This window comes from Ranitomeya imitator, chromosome 1 (assembly GCF_032444005.1).
Source record: "Ranitomeya imitator isolate aRanImi1 chromosome 1, aRanImi1.pri, whole genome shotgun sequence".
Taxonomy (NCBI): domain Eukaryota; kingdom Metazoa; phylum Chordata; class Amphibia; order Anura; family Dendrobatidae; genus Ranitomeya; species Ranitomeya imitator.
In genome coordinates, this window is record NC_091282.1 from 75947397 (window position 1) to 75974550 (window position 27154).

General features: G+C 58.5%; 23 non-coding genes across 23 annotated transcripts; all 23 read right to left on the reverse strand.

Moving 5' to 3' along the window:
- Positions 1-4959: 4959 nt before the first annotated feature.
- LOC138660053 (U1 spliceosomal RNA) lies at positions 4960-5123 on the reverse strand. Its single transcript, XR_011317550.1, has one exon. It is a non-coding gene; the product is annotated as a U1 spliceosomal RNA (small nuclear RNA).
- Positions 5124-5938: 815 nt separating this feature from the next.
- Positions 5939-6102, reverse strand: LOC138660054 (U1 spliceosomal RNA). Its single transcript, XR_011317551.1, has one exon. It is a non-coding gene; the product is annotated as a U1 spliceosomal RNA (small nuclear RNA).
- Positions 6103-6917: 815 nt separating this feature from the next.
- LOC138660055 (U1 spliceosomal RNA) lies at positions 6918-7081 on the reverse strand. The gene has a single exon (XR_011317552.1). It is a non-coding gene; the product is annotated as a U1 spliceosomal RNA (small nuclear RNA).
- An 815-nt stretch (positions 7082-7896) lies between these two features.
- Positions 7897-8060, reverse strand: LOC138660056 (U1 spliceosomal RNA). The gene has a single exon (XR_011317553.1). It is a non-coding gene; the product is annotated as a U1 spliceosomal RNA (small nuclear RNA).
- An 815-nt stretch (positions 8061-8875) lies between these two features.
- LOC138660057 (U1 spliceosomal RNA) lies at positions 8876-9039 on the reverse strand. The gene has a single exon (XR_011317554.1). It is a non-coding gene; the product is annotated as a U1 spliceosomal RNA (small nuclear RNA).
- Positions 9040-9854: 815 nt separating this feature from the next.
- Positions 9855-10018, reverse strand: LOC138660058 (U1 spliceosomal RNA). The gene has a single exon (XR_011317555.1). It is a non-coding gene; the product is annotated as a U1 spliceosomal RNA (small nuclear RNA).
- An 815-nt stretch (positions 10019-10833) lies between these two features.
- On the reverse strand, positions 10834-10997 carry LOC138660059 (U1 spliceosomal RNA). Its single transcript, XR_011317556.1, has one exon. It is a non-coding gene; the product is annotated as a U1 spliceosomal RNA (small nuclear RNA).
- Positions 10998-11810: 813 nt separating this feature from the next.
- LOC138660060 (U1 spliceosomal RNA) lies at positions 11811-11974 on the reverse strand. The gene has a single exon (XR_011317557.1). It is a non-coding gene; the product is annotated as a U1 spliceosomal RNA (small nuclear RNA).
- An 813-nt stretch (positions 11975-12787) lies between these two features.
- On the reverse strand, positions 12788-12951 carry LOC138660062 (U1 spliceosomal RNA). Its single transcript, XR_011317558.1, has one exon. It is a non-coding gene; the product is annotated as a U1 spliceosomal RNA (small nuclear RNA).
- Positions 12952-13764: 813 nt separating this feature from the next.
- LOC138660063 (U1 spliceosomal RNA) lies at positions 13765-13928 on the reverse strand. Its single transcript, XR_011317559.1, has one exon. It is a non-coding gene; the product is annotated as a U1 spliceosomal RNA (small nuclear RNA).
- Positions 13929-14741: 813 nt separating this feature from the next.
- On the reverse strand, positions 14742-14905 carry LOC138660064 (U1 spliceosomal RNA). The gene has a single exon (XR_011317560.1). It is a non-coding gene; the product is annotated as a U1 spliceosomal RNA (small nuclear RNA).
- Positions 14906-15718: 813 nt separating this feature from the next.
- LOC138660065 (U1 spliceosomal RNA) lies at positions 15719-15882 on the reverse strand. Its single transcript, XR_011317561.1, has one exon. It is a non-coding gene; the product is annotated as a U1 spliceosomal RNA (small nuclear RNA).
- Positions 15883-16695: 813 nt separating this feature from the next.
- On the reverse strand, positions 16696-16859 carry LOC138660066 (U1 spliceosomal RNA). Its single transcript, XR_011317562.1, has one exon. It is a non-coding gene; the product is annotated as a U1 spliceosomal RNA (small nuclear RNA).
- Positions 16860-17672: 813 nt separating this feature from the next.
- LOC138660067 (U1 spliceosomal RNA) lies at positions 17673-17836 on the reverse strand. The gene has a single exon (XR_011317563.1). It is a non-coding gene; the product is annotated as a U1 spliceosomal RNA (small nuclear RNA).
- Positions 17837-18649: 813 nt separating this feature from the next.
- On the reverse strand, positions 18650-18813 carry LOC138660069 (U1 spliceosomal RNA). Its single transcript, XR_011317564.1, has one exon. It is a non-coding gene; the product is annotated as a U1 spliceosomal RNA (small nuclear RNA).
- Positions 18814-19626: 813 nt separating this feature from the next.
- On the reverse strand, positions 19627-19790 carry LOC138660070 (U1 spliceosomal RNA). The gene has a single exon (XR_011317565.1). It is a non-coding gene; the product is annotated as a U1 spliceosomal RNA (small nuclear RNA).
- Positions 19791-20603: 813 nt separating this feature from the next.
- On the reverse strand, positions 20604-20767 carry LOC138660071 (U1 spliceosomal RNA). The gene has a single exon (XR_011317566.1). It is a non-coding gene; the product is annotated as a U1 spliceosomal RNA (small nuclear RNA).
- An 813-nt stretch (positions 20768-21580) lies between these two features.
- Positions 21581-21744, reverse strand: LOC138660072 (U1 spliceosomal RNA). The gene has a single exon (XR_011317567.1). It is a non-coding gene; the product is annotated as a U1 spliceosomal RNA (small nuclear RNA).
- Positions 21745-22557: 813 nt separating this feature from the next.
- LOC138660075 (U1 spliceosomal RNA) lies at positions 22558-22721 on the reverse strand. The gene has a single exon (XR_011317568.1). It is a non-coding gene; the product is annotated as a U1 spliceosomal RNA (small nuclear RNA).
- An 813-nt stretch (positions 22722-23534) lies between these two features.
- On the reverse strand, positions 23535-23698 carry LOC138660076 (U1 spliceosomal RNA). The gene has a single exon (XR_011317569.1). It is a non-coding gene; the product is annotated as a U1 spliceosomal RNA (small nuclear RNA).
- Positions 23699-24511: 813 nt separating this feature from the next.
- On the reverse strand, positions 24512-24675 carry LOC138660077 (U1 spliceosomal RNA). The gene has a single exon (XR_011317570.1). It is a non-coding gene; the product is annotated as a U1 spliceosomal RNA (small nuclear RNA).
- An 813-nt stretch (positions 24676-25488) lies between these two features.
- LOC138660078 (U1 spliceosomal RNA) lies at positions 25489-25652 on the reverse strand. The gene has a single exon (XR_011317571.1). It is a non-coding gene; the product is annotated as a U1 spliceosomal RNA (small nuclear RNA).
- An 813-nt stretch (positions 25653-26465) lies between these two features.
- On the reverse strand, positions 26466-26629 carry LOC138660079 (U1 spliceosomal RNA). The gene has a single exon (XR_011317572.1). It is a non-coding gene; the product is annotated as a U1 spliceosomal RNA (small nuclear RNA).
- Between the last annotated feature and the right edge of the window lie 525 nt (positions 26630-27154).

The window sequence follows — 27154 nt, forward strand, 5'->3', positions numbered from 1 at the left end:
AAAAAAAGGTAAACAGTTTCCTTGTAACTCTCTTAGTCCATAAACTCGCAGGCGGAAATATCAGAGCAGTATATAGCAGTAATGGAAGGATCACTGATTTCACGATAAGTACCTTCCCTCTCAGAGACAAGTTCCTTAATTTCCAATAATTCAGTTTCTGTTCTGTTTTATTTTCCAGGATCCTCAGACTCTTCTTCCCTTTAAGTTCCTTTTCAAAGATAACACCGAGGACCTCTATCTCTTCTTTTCTTTCTACTCCCACCACACTAACATCCACCTGCCTTCCAAAGTTGCAAAACTGACACTTACTCCAATTTACAGCCATTCCAGCCACACAACAAAAAATTCTTACATGAAGATTTATCCTATTAAGCTCAGCTTGCGAACCACAAATAAAAGCAATGTCATCCATGTAACTTAATGATTTCACAGGACCCCCCATTCCTCCAGGGACAAAGGCACCATCCACACACTTATCGACTTGCACACTTTTTAAAAGAGCTTCTACTACGCAAATAAAAAGAATAGGAGACAAAGGGCACCCTTGCCTAACGCCAGATAGAATATTAAAACTAGAACTCACGTGACCATTAATTAAGAGCTGACTACTAACTCCACAATAAAAAGACTTAATAATGTTCAATAATTTAGTGGGGATCCCAAGGTGTCTAAGTGCAGCAAACAAAAATCTATGTGAAACTTTATCAAAAGCTTTTTCCAGGTCAACTGACTGTACAAGAAGGGGGTTCTTATTAAAATTAGCGTAATAAATTAAGTCCCTTAAAAGCAACAAGTTGTCCGATATTCTCCTACCTGGCACTGCACATGCTTGGTATTCACCCACCATGTCCATTATTACTTCACTCAATCTACTTGCCACAATTTTGGAAATAATCTTGTAATCACAATTGAGCAAAGTTATTGGTCTCCAGTTTTTAATTTCTCTCACATCACCCTTCTTATGTATCAAAGTGACGATCCCTCTACGCATAGAGTCAGACAGAACCGCATGAGTAAAAACATATTCCACCACCCGATAAAATTCCACACCTAAAATGTCCCAAAATACTACATAAAATTCCACAGGAAGGCCATCACAGCCAGGTGTCTTCCCTTTCGCCAGTCCATCCACAGCACGCCTCACTTCATCCTTTTTGAGCCCATCACTTAGAAAAGACACCTTTTCTTCAGGAATATTATCAGTCAAAATATTACAATAATCATTGATTTCTGCATCACTGGCTCTGCTGTCATTCGAAAAAAGGGTTTTATAAAAAGAATGAATACCATTAATCATTTCCTCCCCAGACTTCTCACCTGCAGGAGTAAAAACAGACTTAAAAACCCCTTTAGGCTTAAAACATTTCTTAAAAAAATATCTTGTACATTGCTCATCTTCTTCCATGTGCTGTATTTTTGCTTTAAAGACAATAGATTTCCCTTTTTCAATTAGTGTTTTTTTAAAATCCTCCTTCAAATCAGCAATCTCATTATCCACCTCCATCCCAGCTCTTTTAAACTTATAAAGCGCTTCCATCTTAGAAATTATTGCTTCCTCTTGATCTCTTTTGGCTTTTGCTCTTTTAAAACACACCCCTTTAAAAATAATATGCAAATTTCTCCTTTGCCCAATCCCACCATTCCAGCAGATTTTTAAAACGGTGCTGTTCAGACACACAGAATGTAAACACGTTTTTAAAACCACTTCTCACCTCCTCTTCTTCCAGCAGGCTTACATTTAGCTTCCAGAGCCCCTTGCCAAAAGCAAGGGACTCAACAATACACAGATCCACCGTTACCATCTTATGATCAGAAAAAGTGTTTGTCACATGATTACATTTGGTAACTTTGATCCCTTCAGACACAAACACATAATCGATCCGGGAACTACAACGCCCACTGTCCGCCACAAATGTAAACTTGTTTTCATTCGGCCGAACCATCAAACCCACATCCGTGTAGCGTAAATCCTGCACCACTTGATTCAACATATTGGAAGTCACATCCGTCCTGAATTCCGCAGAGCTCTTACGATCATTTGCAGATCTAATGCAATTAAAATCACCTGCTATTATAGAAAAATCTCTACCTGGCAGAAACCACTTTACCGACTCCAAAAAGGACACCCGTGCTTTCTTGTCCGCAGGGGCATAAATATTAAAAACCCTTACCCGGTGACCTAAGAAATCTAATAACAAAAACAAACATCTTCCAGGTATGATAATTTTAAACTGTAATACTTTTAAATTATTATTTTTCAATAGTATGCCAACCCCCTCATTTTTATTGTCTGTACAAGGAGACCAAAAAGACTGCCCCCTGCTCCATTCACTTGCATGCGGTGAGGCTTTTATTGCACATTCTTGTAGACATATAATGTCAGCATTCACCCTCTCCATATAATCTAATATACCTGCTCTCCTGATAGAAGAACTGATCCCTCGCACATTCAGGGAAGCAACACATAAACTCATCATGGCAAAAAAAATTATTTTCCACCATACATTCTCCATCATGATTCAGAGAAAGGAGTATTCCTACTATCCACCTTTCTACATATATCAGGCGACTCAGGATCCGAGCCCCTGTTAGAAACACCTGGCCTTGGAGAGACAGGATCTCCCTGCCCACCAGACCAACACCCCTCCATTCTACTCTTTTTACTGAGCGAGGAAGCTATTTCCTCATCCTCTTCCTCATCCTCCCCATCATCATCATCATCATCATCACCATCCTCAAAAACACTTTCATCACTATTACTAGTCCCCCCATCCCTCTGCCCAGGAGTGAGCGTCCGATCTGAATCCTCCTCCTCCTCCTCCTCCTGAAACTCCATTCCTTCCCCATCTCCCTCCCCCACTACAGGGTCCACACATACGCCTGCATTAGCATATGCAAATTCACCACCAAGGTCCTGTCCTTCAGACACAGTCTCCATTGCATTCTTGGCCTCGCCCAGATCAACTATAGGAGAGCTCTGAAAATCTTTTCCCCCTTCCTGGCCCCGCCCTCCATCCTCCATCTTAGATCCAGCATGGCTCACTTTACTTCCACCATTTTGTTTCTGACTTCTTTGCTCTTTAGCTGCATTTGAAACTATCACACCAGCACGATGCTCAGGTTTGCCTTTTCCACCAAACTCACTTTTCTCATTCTTAGCGCTTTCATGCTCACCACTCTTACCATCACTCTTATTTCCCCAGTGACCACTAGTTGCCTCCGCATAGGACTTAGGAATCTGAGTCCACAATCTACATTTCCTGGCAAAGTGACCTTCCAACCCACACAAATCACACACCTTTGCCTCAGGGCAACTATCCACCATGTGGCCGGGCTTCCCACAATTCTTACAAACAATTCCTTGCACCGGGCATTCTTTCTGCACATGTCCGTACATATGACACTTTCTACAATATTCAATTTGTCCAGTGTAGAAACAAAAACCCCTCTCCCCCCCAATTGAAAATTGTGCAGGAATGCTCAGAGCCCCCCCAATGGCTGTTGCATCAGGAATTAATTTCACCAAGTATCTTCTTTTGCCATTATAATAGTTATGCCTATTTTTCATCTTCCCCAGGAATTTGACTTCATAACAGTATCTTCTCAAAAAATGGGTTACGGTATCATCTGGAACCTTGGGATTATACATATGTACCACAACATACTTGTAAGTCTGTTGAAAAAGGGGCTCCACAACAATAAACTCCAGGCATTCCACTTCTTTCTTCTCCTTCATCCGCACCAGCTCCATGTAGACTTTCTGACATATACCCAAGGAAACAAACGTGATATCATAAATTCCCTGCTTTTGAAAATCCTGCAGTGCCAATACATCTGTTACCTTAAGGCTTCTTATGTTCTTCAAGACATCCATGCAAATTTGGTCCAGGCCAATTTCTTCCTCATGTCCAGACAGGACTTGTAGACGGACAGAGTCCTCTAATCCACGTGCCTTCTCCACCATTTTCGTAGCAGATAAACACAGTCGCCACTCTATCGCACACCAGGGCCCCACAAGGGGAACCCCGATCGCAACCGCCAACCAACAAGAAACAGAAGTAGTCTCCCACCACTGCTGCCCGTCAGAAGGCTGAGAAGCGATACTCACCCAGAGAGAATGGTATCTCCCCTGCCAGGTAAGTATGAGTTGGGGCCCGCCGGCCCGACGAGCGCCCCTCCGACGCAGCTCCCCAACATCGCGGAGTCTCGTGCCCGAAAGGGAGGGGGTGGGGGGTGGCGTTCGGCACAGACCGCACGGAGGCTCCTCGAGTGGGAGGCGCCGGTCGCTCCCGACGCGGCTGACGCCCACTCCGACCCCCCACAGGGCAGTCCGAGCTCAAGTCAAAAGCCGCCCAAGATGCACAGCAGCAGCCTGAGTCATTTGCATATAGGAGCCTCGGCTCCGCCCCAGCCTCGCGTCACGTTGCTGCGCTGGCCTGAGAACATGCTGTAGACAGCTCGAGCTCCAGCTGCCGGCACCCTCTCATGACTCACTCATCTCCGCTCAAGAGGATGCACGCTGGAGGAGGCTCAAGGGCAGGAGGACCAAACCGCAGATAGCTGCGCACCAGCGGCCCACTCACAGCTCCAGCTCCAGCCCCAAGGCTGTGAGATGGGGATGCTGCAGGTGCCCTCCCGCGAGCATGCCCGCCTGCACCTGCAGACAAGCAGAGCAAGCCATGTCGTCACCAAGTCAACGAGATGCAAGCGACTTGCTCAATCCCCACCAGCCGGGGGTGGGGGGGTCAAAAAGGGCCAAAGTGTCGAGCAAAGGCAACAACCTCAAACCAACCAAGAAACAATAAACAAAGCATAGCAGCGCGACACAGGGAAGGTGGCATCCTTCCCCCACAAGGGGGAGCCAAAGGCCACGTCTGCCCGCTGCTTGGAGCTTTTCTCCAAAGCATCGCTTCGGCTCAGCAGAGCATCTTTTGTGTTCTGTCTTTGACCATAGGAAATCAGGGGAAAGCGCGAACGCAGTCCCCCACTACCACAAATTATGCAGTCGAGTTTCCCGCATTTGGGGAAATCGCAGGGGTCAGCACACCCGGAGTGCAATGGATGAGCCTCACCCTGGGAGAACCACCTTAGTGATCATGGTATCTCCCCTGCCAGGTAAGTATGAGTTGGGTCCCGCCGGCCCGACGAGCGCCCCTCCGACGCAGCTCCCCAACATCGCGGAGTCTCGTGCCCGAAAGGGAGGGGGTGGGGGGTGGCGTTCGGCACAGACCGCACGGAGGCTCCTCGAGTGGGAGGCGCCGGTCGCTCCCGACGCGGCTGACGCCCACTCCGACCCCCCACAGGGCAGGCCGAGCTCAAGTCAAAAGCCGCCCAAGATGCACAGCAGCAGCCTGAGTCATTTGCATATAGGAGCCTCGGCTCCGCCCCAGCCTCGCGTCACGTTGCTGCGCTGGCCTGAGAACATGCTGTAGACAGCTCGAGCTCCAGCTGCCGGCACCCTCTCATGACTCACTCATCTCCGCTCAAGAGGATGCACGCTGGAGGAGGCTCAAGGGCAGGAGGACCAAACCGCAGATAGCTGCGCACCAGCGGCCCACTCACAGCTCCAGCTCCAGCCCCAAGGCTGTGAGATGGGGATGCTGCAGGTGCCCTCCCGCGAGCATGCCCGCCTGCACCTGCAGACAAGCAGAGCAAGCCATGTCGTCACCAAGTCAACGAGATGCAAGCGACTTGCTCAATCCCCACCAGCCGGGGGTGGGGGGGTCAAAAAGGGCCAAAGTGTCGAGCAAAGGCAACAACCTCAAACCAACCAAGAAACAATAAACAAAGCATAGCAGCGCGACACAGGGAAGGTGGCATCCTTCCCCCACAAGGGGGAGCCAAAGGCCACGTCTGCCCGCTGCTTGGAGCTTTTCTCCAAAGCATCGCTTCGGCTCAGCAGAGCATCTTTTGTGTTCTGTCTTTGACCATAGGAAATCAGGGGAAAGCGCGAACGCAGTCCCCCACTACCACAAATTATGCAGTCGAGTTTCCCGCATTTGGGGAAATCGCAGGGGTCAGCACACCCGGAGTGCAATGGATGAGCCTCACCCTGGGAGAACCACCTTAGTGATCATGGTATCTCCCCTGCCAGGTAAGTATGAGTTGGGGCCCGCCGGCCCGACGAGCGCCCCTCCGACGCAGCTCCCCAACATCGCGGAGTCTCGTGCCCGAAAGGGAGGGGGTGGGGGGTGGCGTTCGGCACAGACCGCACGGAGGCTCCTCGAGTGGGAGGCGCCGGTCGCTCCCGACGCGGCTGACGCCCACTCCGACCCCCCACAGGGCAGGCCGAGCTCAAGTCAAAAGCCGCCCAAGATGCACAGCAGCAGCCTGAGTCATTTGCATATAGGAGCCTCGGCTCCGCCCCAGCCTCGCGTCACGTTGCTGCGCTGGCCTGAGAACATGCTGTAGACAGCTCGAGCTCCAGCTGCCGGCACCCTCTCATGACTCACTCATCTCCGCTCAAGAGGATGCACGCTGGAGGAGGCTCAAGGGCAGGAGGACCAAACCGCAGATAGCTGCGCACCAGCGGCCCACTCACAGCTCCAGCTCCAGCCCCAAGGCTGTGAGATGGGGATGCTGCAGGTGCCCTCCCGCGAGCATGCCCGCCTGCACCTGCAGACAAGCAGAGCAAGCCATGTCGTCACCAAGTCAACGAGATGCAAGCGACTTGCTCAATCCCCACCAGCCGGGGGTGGGGGGGTCAAAAAGGGCCAAAGTGTCGAGCAAAGGCAACAACCTCAAACCAACCAAGAAACAATAAACAAAGCATAGCAGCGCGACACAGGGAAGGTGGCATCCTTCCCCCACAAGGGGGAGCCAAAGGCCACGTCTGCCCGCTGCTTGGAGCTTTTCTCCAAAGCATCGCTTCGGCTCAGCAGAGCATCTTTTGTGTTCTGTCTTTGACCATAGGAAATCAGGGGAAAGCGCGAACGCAGTCCCCCACTACCACAAATTATGCAGTCGAGTTTCCCGCATTTGGGGAAATCGCAGGGGTCAGCACACCCGGAGTGCAATGGATGAGCCTCACCCTGGGAGAACCACCTTAGTGATCATGGTATCTCCCCTGCCAGGTAAGTATGAGTTGGGGCCCGCCGGCCCGACGAGCGCCCCTCCGACGCAGCTCCCCAACATCGCGGAGTCTCGTGCCCGAAAGGGAGGGGGTGGGGGGTGGCGTTCGGCACAGACCGCACGGAGGCTCCTCGAGTGGGAGGCGCCGGTCGCTCCCGACGCGGCTGACGCCCACTCCGACCCCCCACAGGGCAGGCCGAGCTCAAGTCAAAAGCCGCCCAAGATGCACAGCAGCAGCCTGAGTCATTTGCATATAGGAGCCTCGGCTCCGCCCCAGCCTCGCGTCACGTTGCTGCGCTGGCCTGAGAACATGCTGTAGACAGCTCGAGCTCCAGCTGCCGGCACCCTCTCATGACTCACTCATCTCCGCTCAAGAGGATGCACGCTGGAGGAGGCTCAAGGGCAGGAGGACCAAACCGCAGATAGCTGCGCACCAGCGGCCCACTCACAGCTCCAGCTCCAGCCCCAAGGCTGTGAGATGGGGATGCTGCAGGTGCCCTCCCGCGAGCATGCCCGCCTGCACCTGCAGACAAGCAGAGCAAGCCATGTCGTCACCAAGTCAACGAGATGCAAGCGACTTGCTCAATCCCCACCAGCCGGGGGTGGGGGGGTCAAAAAGGGCCAAAGTGTCGAGCAAAGGCAACAACCTCAAACCAACCAAGAAACAATAAACAAAGCATAGCAGCGCGACACAGGGAAGGTGGCATCCTTCCCCCACAAGGGGGAGCCAAAGGCCACGTCTGCCCGCTGCTTGGAGCTTTTCTCCAAAGCATCGCTTCGGCTCAGCAGAGCATCTTTTGTGTTCTGTCTTTGACCATAGGAAATCAGGGGAAAGCGCGAACGCAGTCCCCCACTACCACAAATTATGCAGTCGAGTTTCCCGCATTTGGGGAAATCGCAGGGGTCAGCACACCCGGAGTGCAATGGATGAGCCTCACCCTGGGAGAACCACCTTAGTGATCATGGTATCTCCCCTGCCAGGTAAGTATGAGTTGGGGCCCGCCGGCCCGACGAGCGCCCCTCCGACGCAGCTCCCCAACATCGCGGAGTCTCGTGCCCGAAAGGGAGGGGGTGGGGGGTGGCGTTCGGCACAGACCGCACGGAGGCTCCTCGAGTGGGAGGCGCCGGTCGCTCCCGACGCGGCTGACGCCCACTCCGACCCCCCACAGGGCAGGCCGAGCTCAAGTCAAAAGCCGCCCAAGATGCACAGCAGCAGCCTGAGTCATTTGCATATAGGAGCCTCGGCTCCGCCCCAGCCTCGCGTCACGTTGCTGCGCTGGCCTGAGAACATGCTGTAGACAGCTCGAGCTCCAGCTGCCGGCACCCTCTCATGACTCACTCATCTCCGCTCAAGAGGATGCACGCTGGAGGAGGCTCAAGGGCAGGAGGACCAAACCGCAGATAGCTGCGCACCAGCGGCCCACTCACAGCTCCAGCTCCAGCCCCAAGGCTGTGAGATGGGGATGCTGCAGGTGCCCTCCCGCGAGCATGCCCGCCTGCACCTGCAGACAAGCAGAGCAAGCCATGTCGTCACCAAGTCAACGAGATGCAAGCGACTTGCTCAATCCCCACCAGCCGGGGGTGGGGGGGTCAAAAAGGGCCAAAGTGTCGAGCAAAGGCAACAACCTCAAACCAACCAAGAAACAATAAACAAAGCATAGCAGCGCGACACAGGGAAGGTGGCATCCTTCCCCCACAAGGGGGAGCCAAAGGCCACGTCTGCCCGCTGCTTGGAGCTTTTCTCCAAAGCATCGCTTCGGCTCAGCAGAGCATCTTTTGTGTTCTGTCTTTGACCATAGGAAATCAGGGGAAAGCGCGAACGCAGTCCCCCACTACCACAAATTATGCAGTCGAGTTTCCCGCATTTGGGGAAATCGCAGGGGTCAGCACACCCGGAGTGCAATGGATGAGCCTCACCCTGGGAGAACCACCTTAGTGATCATGGTATCTCCCCTGCCAGGTAAGTATGAGTTGGGGCCCGCCGGCCCGACGAGCGCCCCTCCGACGCAGCTCCCCAACATCGCGGAGTCTCGTGCCCGAAAGGGAGGGGGTGGGGGGTGGCGTTCGGCACAGACCGCACGGAGGCTCCTCGAGTGGGAGGCGCCGGTCGCTCCCGACGCGGCTGACGCCCACTCCGACCCCCCACAGGGCAGGCCGAGCTCAAGTCAAAAGCCGCCCAAGATGCACAGCAGCAGCCTGAGTCATTTGCATATAGGAGCCTCGGCTCCGCCCCAGCCTCGCGTCACGTTGCTGCGCTGGCCTGAGAACATGCTGTAGACAGCTCGAGCTCCAGCTGCCGGCACCCTCTCATGACTCACTCATCTCCGCTCAAGAGGATGCACGCTGGAGGAGGCTCAAGGGCAGGAGGACCAAACCGCAGATAGCTGCGCACCAGCGGCCCACTCACAGCTCCAGCTCCAGCCCCAAGGCTGTGAGATGGGGATGCTGCAGGTGCCCTCCCGCGAGCATGCCCGCCTGCACCTGCAGACAAGCAGAGCAAGCCATGTCGTCACCAAGTCAACGAGATGCAAGCGACTTGCTCAATCCCCACCAGCCGGGGGTGGGGGGGTCAAAAAGGGCCAAAGTGTCGAGCAAAGGCAACAACCTCAAACCAACCAAGAAACAATAAACAAAGCATAGCAGCGCGACACAGGGAAGGTGGCATCCTTCCCCCACAAGGGGGAGCCAAAGGCCACGTCTGCCCGCTGCTTGGAGCTTTTCTCCAAAGCATCGCTTCGGCTCAGCAGAGCATCTTTTGTGTTCTGTCTTTGACCATAGGAAATCAGGGGAAAGCGCGAACGCAGTCCCCCACTACCACAAATTATGCAGTCGAGTTTCCCGCATTTGGGGAAATCGCAGGGGTCAGCACACCCGGAGTGCAATGGATGAGCCTCACCCTGGGAGAACCACCTTAGTGATCATGGTATCTCCCCTGCCAGGTAAGTATGAGTTGGGGCCCGCCGGCCCGACGAGCGCCCCTCCGACGCAGCTCCCCAACATCGCGGAGTCTCGTGCCCGAAAGGGAGGGGGTGGGGGGTGGCGTTCGGCACAGACCGCACGGAGGCTCCTCGAGTGGGAGGCGCCGGTCACTCCCGACGCGGCTGACGCCCACTCCGACCCCCCACAGGGCAGGCCGAGCTCAAGTCAAAAGCCGCCCAAGATGCACAGCAGCAGCCTGAGTCATTTGCATATAGGAGCCTCGGCTCCGCCCCAGCCTCGCGTCACGTTGCTGCGCTGGCCTGAGAACATGCTGTAGACAGCTCGAGCTCCAGCTGCCGGCACCCTCTCATGACTCACTCATCTCCGCTCAAGAGGATGCACGCTGGAGGAGGCTCAAGGGCAGGAGGACCAAACCGCAGATAGCTGCGCACCAGCGGCCCACTCACAGCTCCAGCTCCAGCCCCAAGGCTGTGAGATGGGGATGCTGCAGGTGCCCTCCCGCGAGCATGCCCGCCTGCACCTGCAGACAAGCAGAGCAAGCCATGTCGTCACCAAGTCAACGAGATGCAAGCGACTTGCTCAATCCCCACCAGCCGGGGGTGGGGGGGTCAAAAAGGGCCAAAGTGTCGAGCAAAGGCAACAACCTCAAACCAACCAAGAAACAATAAACAAAGCATAGCAGCGCGACACAGGGAAGGTGGCATCCTTCCCCCACAAGGGGGAGCCAAAGGCCACGTCTGCCCGCTGCTTGGAGCTTTTCTCCAAAGCATCGCTTCGGCTCAGCAGAGCATCTTTTGTGTTCTGTCTTTGACCATAGGAAATCAGGGGAAAGCGCGAACGCAGTCCCCCACTACCACAAATTATGCAGTCGAGTTTCCCGCATTTGGGGAAATCGCAGGGGTCAGCACACCCGGAGTGCAATGGATGAGCCTCACCCTGGGAGAACCACCTTAGTGATCATGGTATCTCCCCTGCCAGGTAAGTATGAGTTGGGGCCCGCCGGCCCGACGAGCGCCCCTCCGACGCAGCTCCCCAACATCGCGGAGTCTCGTGCCCGAAAGGGAGGGGGTGGGGGGTGGCGTTCGGCACAGACCGCACGGAGGCTCCTCGAGTGGGAGGCGCCGGTCGCTCCCGACGCGGCTGACGCCCACTCCGACCCCCCACAGGGCAGGCCGAGCTCAAGTCAAAAGCCGCCCAAGATGCACAGCAGCAGCCTGAGTCATTTGCATATAGGAGCCTCGGCTCCGCCCCAGCCTCGCGTCACGTTGCTGCGCTGGCCTGAGAACATGCTGTAGACAGCTCGAGCTCCAGCTGCCGGCACCCTCTCATGACTCACTCATCTCCGCTCAAGAGGATGCACGCTGGAGGAGGCTCAAGGGCAGGAGGACCAAACCGCAGATAGCTGCGCACCAGCGGCCCACTCACAGCTCCAGCTCCAGCCCCAAGGCTGTGAGATGGGGATGCTGCAGGTGCCCTCCCGCGAGCATGCCCGCCTGCACCTGCAGACAAGCAGAGCAAGCCATGTCGTCACCAAGTCAACGAGATGCAAGCGACTTGCTCAATCCCCACCAGCCGGGGGTGGGGGGGTCAAAAAGGGCCAAAGTGTCGAGCAAAGGCAACAACCTCAAACCAACCAAGAAACAATAAACAAAGCATAGCAGCGACACAGGGAAGGTGGCATCCTTCCCCCACAAGGGGGAGCCAAAGGCCACGTCTGCCCGCTGCTTGGAGCTTTTCTCCAAAGCATCGCTTCGGCTCAGCAGAGCATCTTTTGTGTTCTGTCTTTGACCATAGGAAATCAGGGGAAAGCGCGAACGCAGTCCCCCACTACCACAAATTATGCAGTCGAGTTTCCCGCATTTGGGGAAATCGCAGGGGTCAGCACACCCGGAGTGCAATGGATGAGCCTCACCCTGGGAGAACCACCTTAGTGATCATGGTATCTCCCCTGCCAGGTAAGTATGAGTTGGGGCCCGCCGGCCCGACGAGCGCCCCTCCGACGCAGCTCCCCAACATCGCGGAGTCTCGTGCCCGAAAGGGAGGGGGTGGGGGGTGGCGTTCGGCACAGACCGCACGGAGGCTCCTCGAGTGGGAGGCGCCGGTCGCTCCCGACGCGGCTGACGCCCACTCCGACCCCCCACAGGGCAGGCCGAGCTCAAGTCAAAAGCCGCCCAAGATGCACAGCAGCAGCCTGAGTCACTTGCATATAGGAGCCTCGGCTCCGCCCCAGCCTCGCGTCACGTTGCTGCGCTGGCCTGAGAACATGCTGTAGACAGCTCGAGCTCCAGCTGCCGGCACCCTCTCATGACTCACTCATCTCCGCTCAAGAGGATGCACGCTGGAGGAGGCTCAAGGGCAGGAGGACCAAACCGCAGATAGCTGCGCACCAGCGGCCCACTCACAGCTCCAGCTCCAGCCCCAAGGCTGTGAGATGGGGATGCTGCAGGTGCCCTCCCGCGAGCATGCCCGCCTGCACCTGCAGACAAGCAGAGCAAGCCATGTCGTCACCAAGTCAACGAGATGCAAGCGACTTGCTCAATCCCCACCAGCCGGGGGTGGGGGGGTCAAAAAGGGCCAAAGTGTCGAGCAAAGGCAACAACCTCAAACCAACCAAGAAACAATAAACAAAGCATAGCAGCGACACAGGGAAGGTGGCATCCTTCCCCCACAAGGGGGAGCCAAAGGCCACGTCTGCCCGCTGCTTGGAGCTTTTCTCCAAAGCATCGCTTCGGCTCAGCAGAGCATCTTTTGTGTTCTGTCTTTGACCATAGGAAATCAGGGGAAAGCGCGAACGCAGTCCCCCACTACCACAAATTATGCAGTCGAGTTTCCCGCATTTGGGGAAATCGCAGGGGTCAGCACACCCGGAGTGCAATGGATGAGCCTCACCCTGGGAGAACCACCTTAGTGATCATGGTATCTCCCCTGCCAGGTAAGTATGAGTTGGGGCCCGCCGGCCCGACGAGCGCCCCTCCGACGCAGCTCCCCAACATCGCGGAGTCTCGTGCCCGAAAGGGAGGGGGTGGGGGGTGGCGTTCGGCACAGACCGCACGGAGGCTCCTCGAGTGGGAGGCGCCGGTCGCTCCCGACGCGGCTGACGCCCACTCCGACCCCCCACAGGGCAGGCCGAGCTCAAGTCAAAAGCCGCCCAAGATGCACAGCAGCAGCCTGAGTCATTTGCATATAGGAGCCTCGGCTCCGCCCCAGCCTCGCGTCACGTTGCTGCGCTGGCCTGAGAACATGCTGTAGACAGCTCGAGCTCCAGCTGCCGGCACCCTCTCATGACTCACTCATCTCCGCTCAAGAGGATGCACGCTGGAGGAGGCTCAAGGGCAGGAGGACCAAACCGCAGATAGCTGCGCACCAGCGGCCCACTCACAGCTCCAGCTCCAGCCCCAAGGCTGTGAGATGGGGATGCTGCAGGTGCCCTCCCGCGAGCATGCCCGCCTGCACCTGCAGACAAGCAGAGCAAGCCATGTCGTCACCAAGTCAACGAGATGCAAGCGACTTGCTCAATCCCCACCAGCCGGGGGTGGGGGGGTCAAAAAGGGCCAAAGTGTCGAGCAAAGGCAACAACCTCAAACCAACCAAGAAACAATAAACAAAGCATAGCAGCGACACAGGGAAGGTGGCATCCTTCCCCCACAAGGGGGAGCCAAAGGCCACGTCTGCCCGCTGCTTGGAGCTTTTCTCCAAAGCATCGCTTCGGCTCAGCAGAGCATCTTTTGTGTTCTGTCTTTGACCATAGGAAATCAGGGGAAAGCGCGAACGCAGTCCCCCACTACCACAAATTATGCAGTCGAGTTTCCCGCATTTGGGGAAATCGCAGGGGTCAGCACACCCGGAGTGCAATGGATGAGCCTCACCCTGGGAGAACCACCTTAGTGATCATGGTATCTCCCCTGCCAGGTAAGTATGAGTTGGGGCCCGCCGGCCCGACGAGCGCCCCTCCGACGCAGCTCCCCAACATCGCGGAGTCTCGTGCCCGAAAGGGAGGGGGTGGGGGGTGGCGTTCGGCACAGACCGCACGGAGGCTCCTCGAGTGGGAGGCGCCGGTCGCTCCCGACGCGGCTGACGCCCACTCCGACCCCCCACAGGGCAGGCCGAGCTCAAGTCAAAAGCCGCCCAAGATGCACAGCAGCAGCCTGAGTCATTTGCATATAGGAGCCTCGGCTCCGCCCCAGCCTCGCGTCACGTTGCTGCGCTGGCCTGAGAACATGCTGTAGACAGCTCGAGCTCCAGCTGCCGGCACCCTCTCATGACTCACTCATCTCCGCTCAAGAGGATGCACGCTGGAGGAGGCTCAAGGGCAGGAGGACCAAACCGCAGATAGCTGCGCACCAGCGGCCCACTCACAGCTCCAGCTCCAGCCCCAAGGCTGTGAGATGGGGATGCTGCAGGTGCCCTCCCGCGAGCATGCCCGCCTGCACCTGCAGACAAGCAGAGCAAGCCATGTCGTCACCAAGTCAACGAGATGCAAGCGACTTGCTCAATCCCCACCAGCCGGGGGTGGGGGGGTCAAAAAGGGCCAAAGTGTCGAGCAAAGGCAACAACCTCAAACCAACCAAGAAACAATAAACAAAGCATAGCAGCGACACAGGGAAGGTGGCATCCTTCCCCCACAAGGGGGAGCCAAAGGCCACGTCTGCCCGCTGCTTGGAGCTTTTCTCCAAAGCATCGCTTCGGCTCAGCAGAGCATCTTTTGTGTTCTGTCTTTGACCATAGGAAATCAGGGGAAAGCGCGAACGCAGTCCCCCACTACCACAAATTATGCAGTCGAGTTTCCCGCATTTGGGGAAATCGCAGGGGTCAGCACACCCGGAGTGCAATGGATGAGCCTCACCCTGGGAGAACCACCTTAGTGATCATGGTATCTCCCCTGCCAGGTAAGTATGAGTTGGGGCCCGCCGGCCCGACGAGCGCCCCTCCGACGCAGCTCCCCAACATCGCGGAGTCTCGTGCCCGAAAGGGAGGGGGTGGGGGGTGGCGTTCGGCACAGACCGCACGGAGGCTCCTCGAGTGGGAGGCGCCGGTCGCTCCCGACGCGGCTGACGCCCACTCCGACCCCCCACAGGGCAGGCCGAGCTCAAGTCAAAAGCCGCCCAAGATGCACAGCAGCAGCCTGAGTCACTTGCATATAGGAGCCTCGGCTCCGCCCCAGCCTCGCGTCACGTTGCTGCGCTGGCCTGAGAACATGCTGTAGACAGCTCGAGCTCCAGCTGCCGGCACCCTCTCATGACTCACTCATCTCCGCTCAAGAGGATGCACGCTGGAGGAGGCTCAAGGGCAGGAGGACCAAACCGCAGATAGCTGCGCACCAGCGGCCCACTCACAGCTCCAGCTCCAGCCCCAAGGCTGTGAGATGGGGATGCTGCAGGTGCCCTCCCGCGAGCATGCCCGCCTGCACCTGCAGACAAGCAGAGCAAGCCATGTCGTCACCAAGTCAACGAGATGCAAGCGACTTGCTCAATCCCCACCAGCCGGGGGTGGGGGGGTCAAAAAGGGCCAAAGTGTCGAGCAAAGGCAACAACCTCAAACCAACCAAGAAACAATAAACAAAGCATAGCAGCGACACAGGGAAGGTGGCATCCTTCCCCCACAAGGGGGAGCCAAAGGCCACGTCTGCCCGCTGCTTGGAGCTTTTCTCCAAAGCATCGCTTCGGCTCAGCAGAGCATCTTTTGTGTTCTGTCTTTGACCATAGGAAATCAGGGGAAAGCGCGAACGCAGTCCCCCACTACCACAAATTATGCAGTCGAGTTTCCCGCATTTGGGGAAATCGCAGGGGTCAGCACACCCGGAGTGCAATGGATGAGCCTCACCCTGGGAGAACCACCTTAGTGATCATGGTATCTCCCCTGCCAGGTAAGTATGAGTTGGGGCCCGCCGGCCCGACGAGCGCCCCTCCGACGCAGCTCCCCAACATCGCGGAGTCTCGTGCCCGAAAGGGAGGGGGTGGGGGGTGGCGTTCGGCACAGACCGCACGGAGGCTCCTCGAGTGGGAGGCGCCGGTCGCTCCCGACGCGGCTGACGCCCACTCCGACCCCCCACAGGGCAGGCCGAGCTCAAGTCAAAAGCCGCCCAAGATGCACAGCAGCAGCCTGAGTCATTTGCATATAGGAGCCTCGGCTCCGCCCCAGCCTCGCGTCACGTTGCTGCGCTGGCCTGAGAACATGCTGTAGACAGCTCGAGCTCCAGCTGCCGGCACCCTCTCATGACTCACTCATCTCCGCTCAAGAGGATGCACGCTGGAGGAGGCTCAAGGGCAGGAGGACCAAACCGCAGATAGCTGCGCACCAGCGGCCCACTCACAGCTCCAGCTCCAGCCCCAAGGCTGTGAGATGGGGATGCTGCAGGTGCCCTCCCGCGAGCATGCCCGCCTGCACCTGCAGACAAGCAGAGCAAGCCATGTCGTCACCAAGTCAACGAGATGCAAGCGACTTGCTCAATCCCCACCAGCCGGGGGTGGGGGGGTCAAAAAGGGCCAAAGTGTCGAGCAAAGGCAACAACCTCAAACCAACCAAGAAACAATAAACAAAGCATAGCAGCGACACAGGGAAGGTGGCATCCTTCCCCCACAAGGGGGAGCCAAAGGCCACGTCTGCCCGCTGCTTGGAGCTTTTCTCCAAAGCATCGCTTCGGCTCAGCAGAGCATCTTTTGTGTTCTGTCTTTGACCATAGGAAATCAGGGGAAAGCGCGAACGCAGTCCCCCACTACCACAAATTATGCAGTCGAGTTTCCCGCATTTGGGGAAATCGCAGGGGTCAGCACACCCGGAGTGCAATGGATGAGCCTCACCCTGGGAGAACCACCTTAGTGATCATGGTATCTCCCCTGCCAGGTAAGTATGAGTTGGGGCCCGCCGGCCCGACGAGCGCCCCTCCGACGCAGCTCCCCAACATCGCGGAGTCTCGTGCCCGAAAGGGAGGGGGTGGGGGGTGGCGTTCGGCACAGACCGCACGGAGGCTCCTCGAGTGGGAGGCGCCGGTCGCTCCCGACGCGGCTGACGCCCACTCCGACCCCCCACAGGGCAGGCCGAGCTCAAGTCAAAAGCCGCCCAAGATGCACAGCAGCAGCCTGAGTCATTTGCATATAGGAGCCTCGGCTCCGCCCCAGCCTCGCGTCACGTTGCTGCGCTGGCCTGAGAACATGCTGTAGACAGCTCGAGCTCCAGCTGCCGGCACCCTCTCATGACTCACTCATCTCCGCTCAAGAGGATGCACGCTGGAGGAGGCTCAAGGGCAGGAGGACCAAACCGCAGATAGCTGCGCACCAGCGGCCCACTCACAGCTCCAGCTCCAGCCCCAAGGCTGTGAGATGGGGATGCTGCAGGTGCCCTCCCGCGAGCATGCCCGCCTGCACCTGCAGACAAGCAGAGCAAGCCATGTCGTCACCAAGTCAACGAGATGCAAGCGACTTGCTCAATCCCCACCAGCCGGGGGTGGGGGGGTCAAAAAGGGCCAAAGTGTCGAGCAAAGGCAACAACCTCAAACCAACCAAGAAACAATAAACAAAGCATAGCAGCGACACAGGGAAGGTGGCATCCTTCCCCCACAAGGGGGAGCCAAAGGCCACGTCTGCCCGCTGCTTGGAGCTTTTCTCCAAAGCATCGCTTCGGCTCAGCAGAGCATCTTTTGTGTTCTGTCTTTGACCATAGGAAATCAGGGGAAAGCGCGAACGCAGTCCCCCACTACCACAAATTATGCAGTCGAGTTTCCCGCATTTGGGGAAATCGCAGGGGTCAGCACACCCGGAGTGCAATGGATGAGCCTCACCCTGGGAGAACCACCTTAGTGATCATGGTATCTCCCCTGCCAGGTAAGTATGAGTTGGGGCCCGCCGGCCCGACGAGCGCCCCTCCGACGCAGCTCCCCAACATCGCGGAGTCTCGTGCCCGAAAGGGAGGGGGTGGGGGGTGGCGTTCGGCACAGACCGCACGGAGGCTCCTCGAGTGGGAGGCGCCGGTCGCTCCCGACGCGGCTGACGCCCACTCCGACCCCCCACAGGGCAGGCCGAGCTCAAGTCAAAAGCCGCCCAAGATGCACAGCAGCAGCCTGAGTCATTTGCATATAGGAGCCTCGGCTCCGCCCCAGCCTCGCGTCACGTTGCTGCGCTGGCCTGAGAACATGCTGTAGACAGCTCGAGCTCCAGCTGCCGGCACCCTCTCATGACTCACTCATCTCCGCTCAAGAGGATGCACGCTGGAGGAGGCTCAAGGGCAGGAGGACCAAACCGCAGATAGCTGCGCACCAGCGGCCCACTCACAGCTCCAGCTCCAGCCCCAAGGCTGTGAGATGGGGATGCTGCAGGTGCCCTCCCGCGAGCATGCCCGCCTGCACCTGCAGACAAGCAGAGCAAGCCATGTCGTCACCAAGTCAACGAGATGCAAGCGACTTGCTCAATCCCCACCAGCCGGGGGTGGGGGGGTCAAAAAGGGCCAAAGTGTCGAGCAAAGGCAACAACCTCAAACCAACCAAGAAACAATAAACAAAGCATAGCAGCGACACAGGGAAGGTGGCATCCTTCCCCCACAAGGGGGAGCCAAAGGCCACGTCTGCCCGCTGCTTGGAGCTTTTCTCCAAAGCATCGCTTCGGCTCAGCAGAGCATCTTTTGTGTTCTGTCTTTGACCATAGGAAATCAGGGGAAAGCGCGAACGCAGTCCCCCACTACCACAAATTATGCAGTCGAGTTTCCCGCATTTGGGGAAATCGCAGGGGTCAGCACACCCGGAGTGCAATGGATGAGCCTCACCCTGGGAGAACCACCTTAGTGATCATGGTATCTCCCCTGCCAGGTAAGTATGAGTTGGGGCCCGCCGGCCCGACGAGCGCCCCTCCGACGCAGCTCCCCAACATCGCGGAGTCTCGTGCCCGAAAGGGAGGGGGTGGGGGGTGGCGTTCGGCACAGACCGCACGGAGGCTCCTCGAGTGGGAGGCGCCGGTCGCTCCCGACGCGGCTGACACCCACTCCGACCCCCCACAGGGCAGGCCGAGCTCAAGTCAAAAGCCGCCCAAGATGCACAGCAGCAGCCTGAGTCATTTGCATATAGGAGCCTCGGCTCCGCCCCAGCCTCGCGTCACGTTGCTGCGCTGGCCTGAGAACATGCTGTAGACAGCTCGAGCTCCAGCTGCCGGCACCCTCTCATGACTCACTCATCTCCGCTCAAGAGGATGCACGCTGGAGGAGGCTCAAGGGCAGGAGGACCAAACCGCAGATAGCTGCGCACCAGCGGCCCACTCACAGCTCCAGCTCCAGCCCCAAGGCTGTGAGATGGGGATGCTGCAGGTGCCCTCCCGCGAGCATGCCCGCCTGCACCTGCAGACAAGCAGAGCAAGCCATGTCGTCACCAAGTCAACGAGATGCAAGCGACTTGCTCAATCCCCACCAGCCGGGGGTGGGGGGGTCAAAAAGGGCCAAAGTGTCGAGCAAAGGCAACAACCTCAAACCAACCAAGAAACAATAAACAAAGCATAGCAGCGACACAGGGAAGGTGGCATCCTTCCCCCACAAGGGGGAGCCAAAGGCCACGTCTGCCCGCTGCTTGGAGCTTTTCTCCAAAGCATCGCTTCGGCTCAGCAGAGCATCTTTTGTGTTCTGTCTTTGACCATAGGAAATCAGGGGAAAGCGCGAACGCAGTCCCCCACTACCACAAATTATGCAGTCGAGTTTCCCGCATTTGGGGAAATCGCAGGGGTCAGCACACCCGGAGTGCAATGGATGAGCCTCACCCTGGGAGAACCACCTTAGTGATCATGGTATCTCCCCTGCCAGGTAAGTATGAGTTGGGGCCCGCCGGCCCGACGAGCGCCCCTCCGACGCAGCTCCCCAACATCGCGGAGTCTCGTGCCCGAAAGGGAGGGGGTGGGGGGTGGCGTTCGGCACAGACCGCACGGAGGCTCCTCGAGTGGGAGGCGCCGGTCGCTCCCGACGCGGCTGACGCCCACTCCGACCCCCCACAGGGCAGGCCGAGCTCAAGTCAAAAGCCGCCCAAGATGCACAGCAGCAGCCTGAGTCATTTGCATATAGGAGCCTCGGCTCCGCCCCAGCCTCGCGTCACGTTGCTGCGCTGGCCTGAGAACATGCTGTAGACAGCTCGAGCTCCAGCTGCCGGCACCCTCTCATGACTCACTCATCTCCGCTCAAGAGGATGCACGCTGGAGGAGGCTCAAGGGCAGGAGGACCAAACCGCAGATAGCTGCGCACCAGCGGCCCACTCACAGCTCCAGCTCCAGCCCCAAGGCTGTGAGATGGGGATGCTGCAGGTGCCCTCCCGCGAGCATGCCCGCCTGCACCTGCAGACAAGCAGAGCAAGCCATGTCGTCACCAAGTCAACGAGATGCAAGCGACTTGCTCAATCCCCACCAGCCGGGGGTGGGGGGGTCAAAAAGGGCCAAAGTGTCGAGCAAAGGCAACAACCTCAAACCAACCAAGAAACAATAAACAAAGCATAGCAGCGACACAGGGAAGGTGGCATCCTTCCCCCACAAGGGGGAGCCAAAGGCCACGTCTGCCCGCTGCTTGGAGCTTTTCTCCAAAGCATCGCTTCGGCTCAGCAGAGCATCTTTTGTGTTCTGTCTTTGACCATAGGAAATCAGGGGAAAGCGCGAACGCAGTCCCCCACTACCACAAATTATGCAGTCGAGTTTCCCGCATTTGGGGAAATCGCAGGGGTCAGCACACCCGGAGTGCAATGGATGAGCCTCACCCTGGGAGAACCACCTTAGTGATCATGGTATCTCCCCTGCCAGGTAAGTATGAGTTGGGGCCCGCCGGCCCGACGAGCGCCCCTCCGACGCAGCTCCCCAACATCGCGGAGTCTCGTGCCCGAAAGGGAGGGGGTGGGGGGTGGCGTTCGGCACAGACCGCACGGAGGCTCCTCGAGTGGGAGGCGCCGGTCGCTCCCGACGCGGCTGACGCCCACTCCGACCCCCCACAGGGCAGGCCGAGCTCAAGTCAAAAGCCGCCCAAGATGCACAGCAGCAGCCTGAGTCATTTGCATATAGGAGCCTCGGCTCCGCCCCAGCCTCGCGTCACGTTGCTGCGCTGGCCTGAGAACATGCTGGAGACAGCTCGAGCTCCAGCTGCCGGCACCCTCTCATGACTCACTCATCTCCGCTCAAGAGGATGCACGCTGGAGGAGGCTCAAGGGCAGGAGGACCAAACCGCAGATAGCTGCGCACCAGCGGCCCACTCACAGCTCCAGCTCCAGCCCCAAGGCTGTGAGATGGGGATGCTGCAGGTGCCCTCCCGCGAGCATGCCCGCCTGCACCTGCAGACAAGCAGAGCAAGCCATGTCGTCACCAAGTCAACGAGATGCAAGCGACTTGCTCAATCCCCACCAGCCGGGGGTGGGGGGGTCAAAAAGGGCCAAAGTGTCGAGCAAAGGCAACAACCTCAAACCAACCAAGAAACAATAAACAAAGCATAGCAGCGACACAGGGAAGGTGGCATCCTTCCCCCACAAGGGGGAGCCAAAGGCCACGTCTGCCCGCTGCTTGGAGCTTTTCTCCAAAGCATCGCTTCGGCTCAGCAGAGCATCTTTTGTGTTCTGTCTTTGACCATAGGAAATCAGGGGAAAGCGCGAACGCAGTCCCCCACTACCACAAATTATGCAGTCGAGTTTCCCGCATTTGGGGAAATCGCAGGGGTCAGCACACCCGGAGTGCAATGGATGAGCCTCACCCTGGGAGAACCACCTTAGTGATCATGGTATCTCCCCTGCCAGGTAAGTATGAGTTGGGGCCCGCCGGCCCGACGAGCGCCCCTCCGACGCAGCTCCCCAACATCGCGGAGTCTCGTGCCCGAAAGGGAGGGGGTGGGGGGTGGCGTTCGGCACAGACCGCACGGAGGCTCCTCGAGTGGGAGGCGCCGGTCGCTCCCGACGCGGCTGACGCCCACTCCGACCCCCCACAGGGCAGGCCGAGCTCAAGTCAAAAGCCGCCCAAGATGCACAGCAGCAGCCTGAGTCATTTGCATATAGGAGCCTCGGCTCCGCCCCAGCCTCGCGTCACGTTGCTGCGCTGGCCTGAGAACATGCTGTAGACAGCTCGAGCTCCAGCTGCCGGCACCCTCTCATGACTCACTCATCTCCGCTCAAGAGGATGCACGCTGGAGGAGGCTCAAGGGCAGGAGGACCAAACCGCAGATAGCTGCGCACCAGCGGCCCACTCACAGCTCCAGCTCCAGCCCCAAGGCTGTGAGATGGGGATGCTGCAGGTGCCCTCCCGCGAGCATGCCCGCCTGCACCTGCAGACAAGCAGAGCAAGCCATGTCGTCACCAAGTCAACGAGATGCAAGCGACTTGCTCAATCCCCACCAGCCGGGGGTGGGGGGGTCAAAAAGGGCCAAAGTGTCGAGCAAAGGCAACAACCTCAAACCAACCAAGAAACAATAAACAAAGCATAGCAGCGACACAGGGAAGGTGGCATCCTTCCCCCACAAGGGGGAGCCAAAGGCCACGTCTGCCCGCTGCTTGGAGCTTTTCTCCAAAGCATCGCTTCGGCTCAGCAGAGCATCTTTTGTGTTCTGTCTTTGACCATAGGAAATCAGGGGAAAGCGCGAACGCAGTCCCCCACTACCACAAATTATGCAGTCGAGTTTCCCGCATTTGGGGAAATCGCAGGGGTCAGCACACCCGGAGTGCAATGGATGAGCCTCACCCTGGGAGAACCACCTTAGTGATCATGGTATCTCCCCTGCCAGGTAAGTATGAGTTGGGGCCCGCCGGCCCGACGAGCGCCCCTCCGACGCAGCTCCCCAACATCGCGGAGTCTCGTGCCCGAAAGGGAGGGGGTGGGGGGTGGCGTTCGGCACAGACCGCACGGAGGCTCCTCGAGTGGGAGGCGCCGGTCGCTCCCGACGCGGCTGACGCCCACTCCGACCCCCCACAGGGCAGGCCGAGCTCAAGTCAAAAGCCGCCCAAGATGCACAGCAGCAGCCTGAGTCATTTGCATATAGGAGCCTCGGCTCCGCCCCAGCCTCGCGTCACGTTGCTGCGCTGGCCTGAGAACATGCTGTAGACAGCTCGAGCTCCAGCTGCCGGCACCCTCTCATGACTCACTCATCTCCGCTCAAGAGGATGCACGCTGGAGGAGGCTCAAGGGCAGGAGGACCAAACCGCAGATAGCTGCGCACCAGCGGCCCACTCACAGCTCCAGCTCCAGCCCCAAGGCTGTGAGATGGGGATGCTGCAGGTGCCCTCCCGCGAGCATGCCCGCCTGCACCTGCAGACAAGCAGAGCAAGCCATGTCGTCACCAAGTCAACGAGATGCAAGCGACTTGCTCAATCCCCACCAGCCGGGGGTGGGGGGGTCAAAAAGGGCCAAAGTGTCGAGCAAAGGCAACAACCTCAAACCAACCAAGAAACAATAAACAAAGCATAGCAGCGACACAGGGAAGGTGGCATCCTTCCCCCACAAGGGGGAGCCAAAGGCCACGTCTGCCCGCTGCTTGGAGCTTTTCTCCAAAGCATCGCTTCGGCTCAGCAGAGCATCTTTTGTGTTCTGTCTTTGACCATAGGAAATCAGGGGAAAGCGCGAACGCAGTCCCCCACTACCACAAATTATGCAGTCGAGTTTCCCGCATTTGGGGAAATCGCAGGGGTCAGCACACCCGGAGTGCAATGGATGAGCCTCACCCTGGGAGAACCACCTTAGTGATCATGGTATCTCCCCTGCCAGGTAAGTATGAGTTGGGGCCCGCCGGCCCGACGAGCGCCCCTCCGACGCAGCTCCCCAACATCGCGGAGTCTCGTGCCCGAAAGGGAGGGGGTGGGGGGTGGCGTTCGGCACAGACCGCACGGAGGCTCCTCGAGTGGGAGGCGCCGGTCGCTCCCGACGCGGCTGACGCCCACTCCGACCCCCCACAGGGCAGGCCGAGCTCAAGTCAAAAGCCGCCCAAGATGCACAGCAGCAGCCTGAGTCATTTGCATATAGGAGCCTCGGCTCCGCCCCAGCCTCGCGTCACGTTGCTGCGCTGGCCTGAGAACATGCTGTAGACAGCTCGAGCTCCAGCTGCCGGCACCCTCTCATGACTCACTCATCTCCGCTCAAGAGGATGCACGCTGGAGGAGGCTCAAGGGCAGGAGGACCAAACCGCAGATAGCTGCGCACCAGCGGCCCACTCACAGCTCCAGCTCCAGCCCCAAGGCTGTGAGATGGGGATGCTGCAGGTGCCCTCCCGCGAGCATGCCCGCCTGCACCTGCAGACAAGCAGAGCAAGCCATGTCGTCACCAAGTCAACGAGATGCAAGCGACTTGCTCAATCCCCACCAGCCGGGGGTGGGGGGGTCAAAAAGGGCCAAAGTGTCGAGCAAAGGCAACAACCTCAAACCAACCAAGAAACAATAAACAAAGCATAGCAGCGACACAGGGAAGGTGGCATCCTTCCCCCACAAGGGGGAGCCAAAGGCCACGTCTGCCCGCTGCTTGGAGCTTTTCTCCAAAGCATCGCTTCGGCTCAGCAGAGCATCTTTTGTGTTCTGTCTTTGACCATAGGAAATCAGGGGAAAGCGCGAACGCAGTCCCCCACTACCACAAATTATGCAGTCGAGTTTCCCGCATTTGGGGAAATCGCAGGGGTCAGCACACCCGGAGTGCAATGGATGAGCCTCACCCTGGGAGAACCACCTTAGTGATCATGGTATCTCCCCTGCCAGGTAAGTATGAGTTGGGGCCCGCCGGCCCGACGAGCGCCCCTCCGACGCAGCTCCCCAACATCGCGGAGTCTCGTGCCCGAAAGGGAGGGGGTGGGGGGTGGCGTTCGGCACAGACCGCACGGAGGCTCCTCGAGTGGGAGGCGCCGGTCGCTCCCGACGCGGCTGACGCCCACTCCGACCCCCCACAGGGCAGGCCGAGCTCAAGTCAAAAGCCGCCCAAGATGCACAGCAGCAGCCTGAGTCATTTGCATATAGGAGCCTCGGCTCCGCCCCAGCCTCGCGTCACGTTGCTGCGCTGGCCTGAGAACATGCTGTAGACAGCTCGAGCTCCAGCTGCCGGCACCCTCTCATGACTCACTCATCTCCGCTCAAGAGGATGCACGCTGGAGGAGGCTCAAGGGCAGGAGGACCAAACCGCAGATAGCTGCGCACCAGCGGCCCACTCACAGCTCCAGCTCCAGCCCCAAGGCTGTGAGATGGGGATGCTGCAGGTGCCCTCCCGCGAGCATGCCCGCCTGCACCTGCAGACAAGCAGAGCAAGCCATGTCGTCACCAAGTCAACGAGATGCAAGCGACTTGCTCAATCCCCACCAGCCGGGGGTGGGGGGGTCAAAAAGGGCCAAAGTGTCGAGCAAAGGCAACAACCTCAAACCAACCAAGAAACAATAAACAAAGCATAGCAGCGACACAGGGAAGGTGGCATCCTTCCCCCACAAGGGGGAGCCAAAGGCCACGTCTGCCCGCTGCTTGGAGCTTTTCTCCAAAGCATCGCTTCGGCTCAGCAGAGCATCTTTTGTGTTCTGTCTTTGACCATAGGAAATCAGGGGAAAGCGCGAACGCAGTCCCCCACTACCACAAATTATGCAGTCGAGTTTCCCGCATTTGGGGAAATCGCAGGGGTCAGCACACCCGGAGTGCAATGGATGAGCCTCACCCTGGGAGAACCACCTTAGTGATCATGGTATCTCCCCTGCCAGGTAAGTATGAGTTGGGGCCCGCCGGCCCGACGAGCGCCCCTCCGACGCAGCTCCCCAACATCGCGGAGTCTCGTGCCCGAAAGGGAGGGGGTGGGGGGTGGCGTTCGGCACAGACCGCACGGAGGCTCCTCGAGTGGGAGGCGCCGGTCGCTCCCGACGCGGCTGACGCCCACTCCGACCCCCCACAGGGCAGGCCGAGCTCAAGTCAAAAGCCGCCCAAGATGCACAGCAGCAGCCTGAGTCATTTGCATATAGGAGCCTCGGCTCCGCCCCAGCCTCGCGTCACGTTGCTGCGCTGGCCTGAGAACATGCTGTAGACAGCTCGAGCTCCAGCTGCCGGCACCCTCTCATGACTCACTCATCTCCGCTCAAGAGGATGCACGCTGGAGGAGGCTCAAGGGCAGGAGGACCAAACCGCAGATAGCTGCGCACCAGCGGCCCACTCACAGCTCCAGCTCCAGCCCCAAGGCTGTGAGATGGGGATGCTGCAGGTGCCCTCCCGCGAGCATGCCCGCCTGCACCTGCAGACAAGCAGAGCAAGCCATGTCGTCACCAAGTCAACGAGATGCAAGCGACTTGCTCAATCCCCACCAGCCGGGGGTGGGGGGGTCAAAAAGGGCCAAAGTGTCGAGCAAAGGCAACAACCTCAAACCAACCAAGAAACAATAAACAAAGCATAGCAGCGACACAGGGAAGGTGGCATCCTTCCCCCACAAGGGGGAGCCAAAGGCCACGTCTGCCCGCTGCTTGGAGCTTTTCTCCAAAGCATCGCTTCGGCTCAGCAGAGCATCTTTTGTGTTCTGTCTTTGACCATAGGAAATCAGGGGAAAGCGCGAACGCAGTCCCCCACTACCACAAATTATGCAGTCGAGTTTCCCGCATTTGGGGAAATCGCAGGGGTCAGCACACCCGGAGTGCAATGGATGAGCCTCACCCTGGGAGAACCACCTTAGTGATCATGGTATCTCCCCTGCCAGGTAAGTATGAGTTGGGGCCCGCCGGCCCGACGAGCGCCCCTCCGACGCAGCTCCCCAACATCGCGGAGTCTCGTGCCCGAAAGGGAGGGGGTGGGGGGTGGCGTTCGGCACAGACCGCACGGAGGCTCCTCGAGTGGGAGGCGCCGGTCGCTCCCGACGCGGCTGACGCCCACTCCGACCCCCCACAGGGCAGGCCGAGCTCAAGTCAAAAGCCGCCCAAGATGCACAGCAGCAGCCTGAGTCATTTGCATATAGGAGCCTCGGCTCCGCCCCAGCCTCGCGTCACGTTGCTGCGCTGGCCTGAGAACATGCTGTAGACAGCTCGAGCTCCAGCTGCCGGCACCCTCTCATGACTCACTCATCTCCGCTCAAGAGGATGCACGCTGGAGGAGGCTCAAGGGCAGGAGGACCAAACCGCAGATAGCTGCGCACCAGCGGCCCACTCACAGCTCCAGCTCCAGCCCCAAGGCTGTGAGATGGGGATGCTGCAGGTGCCCTCCCGCGAGCATGCCCGCCTGCACCTGCAGACAAGC